At 43.1% G+C, this 10,478-nt stretch overlaps 1 protein-coding gene across 1 annotated transcript in view; it reads left to right on the top strand.

The window, feature by feature from the left end:
- The first annotated feature begins 9,974 nt into the window (after window positions 1-9,974).
- The window catches only part of SYNE1 (spectrin repeat containing nuclear envelope protein 1), a 455,818-nt gene continuing 455,314 nt past the window's right edge, over window positions 9,975-10,478 (top strand). Inside the window, exon 1 of the mRNA XM_029943998.1 lies at window positions 9,975-10,149. The gene's annotated coding sequence lies outside the window, so the exon portion shown is untranslated. The remainder of the gene's footprint in view (window positions 10,150-10,478) is intronic.

Here is a 10,478-nt window from a genome sequence, read left to right as displayed (position 1 = left end):
ATCTCTTTGTCCCCTTTTCCCTTTGGGTCTGAGGTTGGTAATGGCTCTGCTCTTGCTTTATCCAAGTTCCTGCGCTTCGCCTTATAATTCGACTGTACCCTATTCACACCTTTGTAAGTTGGCCCTTTGAATAAAACAAAAACAAAAGCAAATATATTTCACCTTAAAATATCCTAATTCACTGTGAATGATTTCTGATTTCTTTGAGATGCTGACAGATACAGACATCTATAACTTTTTCATGTTGACTACTTGCTTTGGGAAAATATTGTTCAAGGGTAATGTCAGGGATGGGTCCTGATTGGTTAAAGCCAATGAGAACATTTAATTCCTCTTGGCTTGGTTGGAAGGACAGTGTCAGGCACATAACCTAAGCTGATTCAGTTGGAATAAATACTATAAACTTTGCCTGGAACTTTTAGACACATGTACTTTCTTTCTCAATGGGTAAGCCAAGAAGTATGTAGCCTATTATTTGTTAGGTGTCCAACAACTGTAGAGCCTTAGAATGAAGCCAACATGTGGGCAGCATAATAGAAAGTAGAAGATTGAAACCAAATCTTTGACTGAAACTTTCGGTGAATCTGGAAATCTATTTTTTCAGACTTTCATGAGCTAATAAATCTTCTGTATTGTTTTTGCCAATTTCAGCTGACTTTTTTGTAGCTTGCATCATAATGAGTTTGTGGGTCTAAACTAACACGTTTCCACAGAAACTTGATTCTGAGGACTTCTCACAAATTTTATAGCTGCAAATAGGTATAGGTTGTGAAATAAACCAGGAAAAAGAAATTCACAAGTAAGGATCTCTTTTTCTTTCTCAGGGGCTTCTTGAAGTATTTCCAAGTGGCCAATAAAACTGTGTGTACCAGTGAGTTCATTCCGCCACGCTGGGACACTCTTTGTAGGAACCCAATTAAGAAGTTCTTCAATCCACATATCTTTTCCCGATTGCAAACTCATCTACAACCTGACATCATTACTGGCACAATTATCTTGTAAACAAAAGCTCAGTTCAAAACAGTATTTAGGAAAATCTTTACACACAAGTGAGGCAGAAGGGTGGTGACCAATGACATTAATTTTTAAAGTATCCAGAAACCATTAAGGTCCTTTGAAAAAGAGAGAAACAAGGACAGAGAAAGGGTAGGAGATATTAATATCTGATGAAGAACAAAGAAAAGATTCCAATACACCTAGACTGTGACACAAACCCAAGGGAAATATGAAAAGAGCACAAAATCTCAGAAGTGAATTTATTAGGAGATTTCAGAGATCAGAAGCCATTTCAGGCAAAAAAAAATATATATATGTAAAGCAAAAGTACAGTAACAGAAGAAGTGCTTTACAGTAGTTACAAAATTGTGAGCCAGGAAGAAAAGGTAGAATTAAGAGCTGAAAAGAAAGAAAAATATTGTTTTTTTTTTTACCTCTTTACATCATGAAACATGGAGATTGTCCTGTGCTGCTGACCCATCGAGGGCCCAGGTGATCTGGAGACTTGGGTAATCCATTTCTACCAGGCTTGATTATCACAGAACAGGTATAATTGTATAATTGATGATATGTGGAAATTTATAAGGCATAGTAAGATTGATACATTATTCATTTATCTCTTCAACAAGTACTTATTACCTTTTATGTGTCCATTTTAAATGCTGGGGATATAAGGGTTAAGAAACACAAAATTGGGGCACCTGGGTGGCTCAGTAGGTTAAGCATCTGACTTCAGCTCAGGTCACGATCTTGCAGTTCGTGGGTTGGAGCCCCACATCCGGCACTGTGCTGACAGCTCAGACCCTGGAGCTTACTTCAGATTCTGTGTCTCCCTCTCGCTCTTCCCCCTTCCCCATTCATGCTCTATCTTTCTCTTTCTCTCAAAAATAAACATTGTAAAAAAAATTTAAAAACCCACAAAACTATCTGCCCTCATGGAGCTTACATTCTAAGGGTCGACAGAAAATAAACTGGATAAGTAACTAAATATATATATATACAATGTTGGTGCCCAGTGCCAGAGAAGGAAAAATAGAGAAGAATCCTAGAAAGTTCAATGCAGAGTATTTAAGAATTTTATATAGGGCATCCAAGAAAGACTTAGAAGAAGGTGACATTTGATAAAAAGACCTAAAAAAGCTTACGGAATAAGCCCTCTGAATAATTTTCAGAGTTGTTATTTCTTGGCAGAAGGGATATTACATGGAAAGTTCCCAAAGCAGGTGCCTGTCTAGTAACCTTTAGGAATACCAAGGAGCTCATGTGACCTGTGGTACAGTGACTGAGGAAAGAGTTGTATTTGAGACTAGATAGGTAATGGGGAGGACGCTTAACTGACTGAGCCACCCAGGTACCCCTCATCACATTTTTTTAAATCACTTGAGAGTATGTTGGGTACACCATGTCGTACTACTAGTAAATATTTCCGAGTTTGGTTTGTAAGAACAAGTATGTTCTATGGATATAAATATTGTTTTAAGATAGAATCAGCACGGTTTGCTGATTGACCAAAGGTGAGAAATGAAAAAAAGAATTAAGTGTGACCCCAAAGCTTTAGCTTGAGGAACTGAGAAGGATGGGCTGACTAAGGTGAGGAGGGGAGAATCAAGAGCAAGTCTGGAAGAGCAGATTACAAATTGGACATATTTTATTTGGGGACACCTTTTATTTTATTTTATTTTTTTATTTAATAGTTTATTTCAAATTGGTTTCCATATAACACCCAGTGCTTCTCCCCACAAGTGCCCCCCACCATGACCATCACCCCTCCCCCTTCAGTCCATGGTTCGTTTTCAGTATTCAGTAGTCTCTCATGATTTATTTGTTGGGGACACCTTTTAAACTTCCCAGTGGAAATAATCCCGAGTAGACGATTGGACATTCAAGTCTGGAGTTCAGGAATGAGATCTGGGCTAGAGACTTAAATTTAGGAATTCATAGTATATAGATGATATTTAGCAGTATGAAATTGCTTAAGATCCACCTAGGAATTGGTGCAGCTGGAAAACAAAAGAGCTCTAAGGATGGAGCTCTTGGTCCTTCAAAGTCCAGAGGTGAAGAAGATGACAAGGAAGTAGCAAAGGAGACCAAGAAGGAGTAGCCAGAAGATGCAGTGAAATGCAGACAATGTATGGTGAGCTCGGGAGGCAAGTGAGGAAAGCACTGTAAGGAGAAGAGAGGAGATAGCTGTTGTCAATGGTTCTGGTAGGTCAAGACAAGGACAGACCATTTAATTTAGCAAAAGAGACCTAGATAAGTGGGTGCTGTGAGTTCAAGAACAAGGGGACAAGAGAAATGCCAGCAGAGTAGAGACAACTCTTTCAGAGTTGACTTGGAAATAAGGGGTGGTATTTGGAGTTCAGGTCATGATCAAGGTGTTGCCATTGTTGTTGTTGTTGTTTAATATGAGATAAATAGCAGTATATTTACATGCTTATGGGCACAAACTAATAAGATAAAATAAAGCAATGGTTCTGAAAAGAGAGAAAATATCATTGGCTAGAAGGATGGATTAAATATATAAGCGGAGGAGTTAGCCTTAGCCAGGAGCTGGAGTTCATGAGCGGCAATAAAAGACAAGGTTGCATATTATCCACAGCACGGATACGGGCAGTGCAGATGGTGGTAGGAGTTTCTCAAAATTCTCTTTTGATTACTTCAAGTGTTCACGGGAAATAGGAAGAGAAGTTAGCAGTTGAAAATTTAGGTGTGGGGAAACATGTTGGAAGTTTGAGGAAACAGGAAAACATATGACGTTTGCTTAGGGAAGTGGAAGAAAAGGTGTACTTATTAGAGAAACAAAGTGTTCTGGGGCATTTGATTTAGTGATTGTGAGTGCGAAAGTCCAGTGAGGATGATGGAGTTTTTCTGCAGCCGTGTTCAGCAGTGTGAGTGCAGGCACCGCGTAGGCAGAGGTGAATTTAACAAGGTATGAGGTTTAGCCACGTGAGTAGAACAAAGTGAGAGGAAAGGTAATTGAGGATAAATGCAAGGAGGTGAATATAAGGATTAACCATGGAATTTAAACAAGTTTAAGAGCAACAGACATAAAACAGTCGATGGTCAATGAAAAACAATGGTAGGATCCGTAGTCTCCGAGCTGCCACATATGATTAATGTAGGTTATGTACTCTATACACACCATAAAGTACCCCTTTTAAATGGGTGCCATTCATATCTGAAATTTATGATTTTTGCATTTATTATAATACTTTCCTGAAATACGGCACTCAAATGTCTTGTTTTATCAAAACATGGTCTATTACAGCAATTTCCAAAAGATTCAAGTGAAATGATTTGAAGACTCACTAATTCTAAGGCATCATAGGGACTAGTAGATGCCCTATCAGTGGATATGAGGTCCTGCTCAGTTAAAGAATTACTGGAATTGGGGCACTAGAGTGTGTGGGCTGGAAACAAAAAGCAAGTGGTCAGAGAGTGGGTGTTAACAGCTGATATTGTCATTACGGGATAATTGTCATTATTGATAATGACAAGGTCAAGACTATGACCCTGGGAGTGGACGATAAATGTAGGGAAAGGACAACAGTGATCTAAGGGAATAGCTTCTGAAGGAACCATCGGGAGAAAGTGACAAGAAAATCACATTTGGGAATTAATGACCTTATCTTAAAATGTATCAGTAAGCTAAATGTTTTATGGTTTTAAAAAATAGTCTTAAAATCTTAACTTTTAAAATTCTAGAACAATATTAAATATAAGTTAAACTAAATTTAATGTCTTAAAAGCTGCAATTTCTCTGAGTTTTCATTTAAATAAATGTTTGTATTATCCTGTTTACTCCAAGTCTGTGCTTGTGTTGATTACTGTTTTGTTGGCAAATGGCCTTCCTTCCCAATCCATTCTACGTTCAGGGGCTGGAAGTTTGGGAATTACATTTCCCAGGATCCTTTCCTTGGGGAGATTGGATGAAATTTGCATTCTGCCAGGGCTCTCACAGGAGATCTGAAAGCAAAGGGGACACAGAACAATTCTACCTCTAACCTGGATGGCAATTAGTTCTACAGTGGCTGATGGAATGCCAAACTCCAACACCAGGAGGAGCCTCAGAGCAGGGGCAGTGTGATACTGCTGGCCATTTGCGGCAGTATCTTGACCTCTAGGTGGCAGCAGCAAGTTGCTGAGTTCTGGGCTGCACCCGCAGGGGTGTTCTGAAAGCTAAAGACAGTCATGCTGTTGGTCACTTCTCTAGCTTTACCAACAAGCTTTGAGTCCCCTAAGTCCCTGTGTCAAATCCTTACGTTGCTTTGATTTTTCTTTAACGAATCCTTACTGGCACAATATTTCACACCAAGACTGTTCCAGACTTACAAAGATGGGAGTCTCGTACTGGTTAGTTCATCTGGTTCGGTTTGCATACAGAGGTGATCTCCTTCCAATGTAAAATAGAATCCTAAGGAGACAGGGCGTGGAGTGGCTAACTGACTTAAAGTGACACGTATTGATGCCTAAAGTTAAGGGCCTGTTGAAATCAAGAATTCAGGAACTCAAGTTGGCTGTTGGTGTGGAATAGGAAAGAGGACTATGGGGTATGTCGGCTACTTTTGACCATAACTGAGACCATAGAGAAGGAAAATGACAAGCCCAAGAACTTCACAATGTTGGGTCAAGGCATGGCCAGAGACCCATAAAGCTTCTAAAGGACCCTTATTCCTGTAGCCACATTGTTGATATAACCAAAAATCAGACCTGAGGTCTGTTGCTGCAGGCTGTAACTTTATAATGAAAGATGAATTCAAAGCCTTGCTAGGTCTCTTATGTGAAAGCAAGGGCTTTTATTATAAAAAGCAGGCTCTGCGAATTGGGGAGGAACCATTTTTGGAGGATTTGGGTGAACTTAGTACTTCAAACCCCAAATACTTATGAGGCTTTGAAGTGAGCCCTTCTCTCTGGTCTGTCCTTCATCCCCTGTGAGCAAACTCCACAAGCAAAAGTTACCTAGTGAGGGGCTGCCAGTCTCTTAAACCCCAACCAGACCATTAGAGACTCCATCAAGACCTTGACTGTTATAAGTCTCTTGACCTTTGAAAAGTAAGAGAGCTGCTTGGTTCAGAGTTTTCCTGCTCTGTGCATAGAAGTGTTTTGAAGAGACTTCAGACTAAGGGAGGGAGGTGGAAGGGAAAATTCAGTTTTGAGTTGCGGATGTTCTCTCTTTTTAATAAATTTTTAAATGTTTTTTATTTATTTTTGAGAGAGAGAGAGAGAGAAAGAGAGAGAGAGAGAGAGACAGCATGAGCCAGGGAGGGTCAGAGAGAGAGGAAGACACAGAATCCGAAGACAGGCTTCAGATTCTGAGCTGTTAGCATGAAGCTTGATGTGGGGCTTGAACCCACGAACCGTGAGATCATGACCTGAGCCAAAGTTGGACGTTCAATTGGCTGAGGAAACCAGGCACCCCGAGTTGCGTATGTTCTCATACCATGAAGACACACTTCTTGTGAGACCCTCGGCTGATCGTTTTGATAAATAAACAACATATTTTAATTATGGAAAATATTTGTGCAATTTTATAAAAGAGAAATGATAGAGACATAAATGATTATATGCAGGTTTCATATGGGTACCAAAACTCTAAATTTACAATATACATAGAGACAGTGATGCAGGATTGGGGGAAAGCTGACCTGAACCCAGTCTGTGAGTTTCTGCTCTTCTTTGGCCCGTCCTACTACTGGAGAGAAGGGATACTGGGGGTTGAGACACCATGCTGTGTGAGAAGGGGACCCTATGTAAACTGAAAGAGTATGAAAAGAAGACAGATGAGGAGGACAGACCTTGGGCTTGGTGGAAGAGGAAACTGGAAATTGCTACCCCGGCAGCTGTCTCTTGGCCTGTGATGGTCCCGTGATTATATTCTGCTGCTCTTAGGAACTTGTATCCGAACCAATCAGCCTGTTGCCAAGTGAAGTAGACACTGTTTTCCCTTTATTTGCTGACCTCAGGAGCATCTACAGTACTAGTAATAACTGTAACTATAATAATGATGTATTGTAATTATACTGCATTTCCTGACCGCATGCCAGGTGCTGAAGGGAGAAGTGCTTTCCAGGTATCTGCTCATTTAGTCCTGACAATAGCCTGATGAATGAGATAGACTGTTTTAATCCCAATTATGGGCTTGTAAAATCTGAACTTGAGAGAGGTTAAATTACTAGCTAAAAATCACATTGGTAGCTCATGATGGAGCTGGACTCCAAACCAGGGCCGTTCTTGCCCACAGACCCAAGACTTTAACCCCTGTACTGTTCTGGTTTCCTTTGGCCCCACATGGCCTTACGTCCCATATATTTGATCCATTAACTTCCCCTCAAACCCACCACCATTACTGTAATAATGAATGCTATGATCTTCCTCAAGGATCCCTGGAGCAGCTTTCTAACTGATCTACCTGTGCCCATTTGGGCTCCACGCCTAACCTGTTTTCATACTATGGCCAGAGGGCAAATTTCAAAACCTGAATCTGATCCTGTAGCAGCACCTACTGAAGACGCTTTAATGGCCTCACGTAAAGACTCATTAATACAGGCTGATCTGTCAGGCCTAGACAGTCCGCCCTTCGTTGCTTTGGAACCTCATGGGGCCCGTTGTTCCGGAAGCTCCTGCCCTTCCCTTGCTGTCTCTTCTGCAGCTGCAGCAGTCTTCCTCAGTTCTCCACATGCACCGAGTACTTGCCTTCCATGAAGCCTTTGCAGAGCTCTTTCCTCTGTCTGGCATGCTTTTGCACACCACGCCCTACCCCTTTTCACCTAGTTAATCCCCCACCTCCTGCCGATCACTTCCTAGCAGTCTTTCTGATCATTAAATTAAATTAATTTAGTTAAATTACTCTCCGAAGGCTCCCATTAACACTTGCCTTTTTCTTCAAGGTTGGGGTTTTATAATTATTTCTGTGTTTCATTGATGAATGTCTACATTCTTGATCATGTTGTAAGCTCCGTGAAGGCAGGAACCAGGAAGTAGCCACAGTACTTAGGACAACGTTCGTTTGGCATCTGGTAGGCGGTTAAGCAAGAGTGGTTGAATAATGGGGGCTGCCGCAAACCTCTATGCGGGAGGTGGGGTGGGGGGTATGAAAAAGACGAGCCTTTCCCAAAAGTCTATGCTGTGCTTGGCTCTTGTGTGGAGGATGAAGATGAGATGAGAGTGGAAGGTCAGCTCATCAGGCGACCAGTGCCAGCCAGACGGCCCCAGGTTCCCGCTGCCTGAGCCTACAAGACAGTGGCTCGGTCTCATTAAGGACTTTCAGGTGGTGGGAACGTTGGTCTCACAACTTACTTCCGGAGTAAGTCAACTAAAGAGGCAACTGCTTAAACTTAGCCTCAGAGACTCTTAAAAGAGAACAAACTGAGGGTTGCTGAAGGGGAGGTCAGTGGGGGATGGGCTGAATGGGCAAAGGGCATTAAGAAGGGCACTTGATGGGATGAGCACTGGGTGTTATATGGAAGTGATACATCCCTAAATTCTACTCCTTAAATCTTTATTACAGGGTTAACTAACTTGGATTTAAGTACATTTGTTAACCAACTTGGATATGTTAACTAACTTGGATTTAAACACAATTAAAAATTAAAAAAATTAAAGGAAGCAATTGCTTAACACACAGAGCAGTGAGTATGTAAAACACCTTCTGATCCCATCTTCAAAAGCCTTCAGGGTGAATTGATTCCATGAAGGTGGAGACGGAGAGGAGCACAGAGTCTGATCTTTCCTCATGAGTGGCAGTCCTGGAAGTTGGATCCAAATCTGGTGACCACACAGGTGTTATCCCGTGTTATCTGGAATGACTGGGCTCTGATGGGTTATCTGCACAACGAGTTCTGGGAGGATCTGCACCCTGTGAGCCAGTCGCCCAAACAGCGCCCTCTCCAGGCCCAACTTCCAGGTGTAACATATTCCACCCTTAGAGATTCTTTCTTTGGTCTCTAAAAAAAAATGTAAATAAAGGAAAAACAGCACGTTAGATGGGTTTACCGGATTCCTTTCAGATATTGCCGTTTTGATGGGGTCTGAAAGAAGAAGGAATTTGCAGAAAATACACAGCCAAACCGTGGGGTGTTGGTGGCAAATGAGAAAAAGGCAGGAAGCAACCAGAAACTTCATCAACCTTTAAAGATGGTCCCTTTATTTAGCAAATTTAGAGAATAGAAACTGTTTTGTTCAGATTAAAAATTCGACGGATAATTATTATTATTAATTTTTTAATGTTTATTTTTGAGAGAGAAAGACAGAGAGAGAGCGAGTGAGGGAGGGGCAGAGAGAGAGGGAGACACAGAATCTGAAGCAGGCTCCAGGTTCCAAGCTGTCAGCACAGAGCCCAGTGGGGCTAGAACTCACAAACCTTGAGATCCTGACCTGAAGTCTGACACTTAACTGAGCCACCCAGACACCCCACGAAGGATCATTATTATTTTTAAGATTCTTGCAACATAGTTTTCATTATTTTAGTTGCCACAATCCTGTTGGACTTGGGTTTTGTTGTTGGTGGAGGGAGATTGTGTTTGAGTTTGCTTGGAGACCATAAAACCACAACAAAATAGATTCCCCCGAAGGCTCCTAGGCAACACCAGGATCTCTTCCACACGGAGAGAAGGACTTGTGATGAAAGACACACGGCCCGGCAACGTGCAGCACGGATACGGTGCGTCGGAAGAAACTGAAGCATCATCTTAATGAATACCCAAGAATAAATAGAATTAAGATGTCAGGTGCCTTCTTAGGAAATCCAAGCTTTATAGACAACAACAACAGAAGCCTCTGGTCCGACCAGTCTCCCTCAAGTCATTTGCTATTGATCTGAGGGCCAGAAAGGTCAGCTGTTATGATCTTGTTGAAAGTTGATTTAAAAGGCGCCTGCTGAATGTCCTCACCGAACTGCATCACTTCCTTCCTGGGACCATCAGGGAACCTCCCCAGCCTTTCAAGATAGGCTCTGCTTAGAAAGGTCAACGGGGCAGCGGGAACCCCAGGCAAAAGTTAGCAGCCAGGACAGCCCCTCTTCTTCTCCGAGCTCTCGGCCATTCCCTCGCCTCCTCTCCCCCGGGAGGCGGACCCCGTGGAAAGCTTCGCCTAGAGGGTGGGTCACAGCTCGGGGCTGCAGCTGCGGAGGAAGCCGAGGCCGTGCATCTGCGGGAGGTAAGGGAAGCCCGCGAGCGAGCCTCCAGGCCCCCGCCCCCAGCTCTTCCAGGGCCCCGCTCTTCCCGGGGCGCGGGGCCCGGGGAGGGGTGTGGCGGCGCGAGGGTAGTGCAGGCATCCCTCCAGGGGCGCTGAACCCCGCCCCCCCTCCCATCCCTGGCAGACCTGCCCCCTCCGAAAGGTGCAGGGGGCGGGGGGTAGAGGGGAGGCCTAAAACCCCAGGGTGCATCCGAGGGGAGGACCAGATTGCAGAGGGAGGGCAGAGTCGCCGAGCAGCTGGGCGCAGGAGCGAGCGAGCGAGCGGCCCGGGGGGAGCGCGGCTGCGGCTC

The sequence above is a fragment of the Suricata suricatta genome, chromosome 7 (assembly GCF_006229205.1).
Source record: "Suricata suricatta isolate VVHF042 chromosome 7, meerkat_22Aug2017_6uvM2_HiC, whole genome shotgun sequence".
Classification (NCBI taxonomy): Eukaryota; Metazoa; Chordata; class Mammalia; order Carnivora; family Herpestidae; genus Suricata; species Suricata suricatta.
This window is presented reverse-complemented; position numbering and strand designations above follow the sequence as displayed.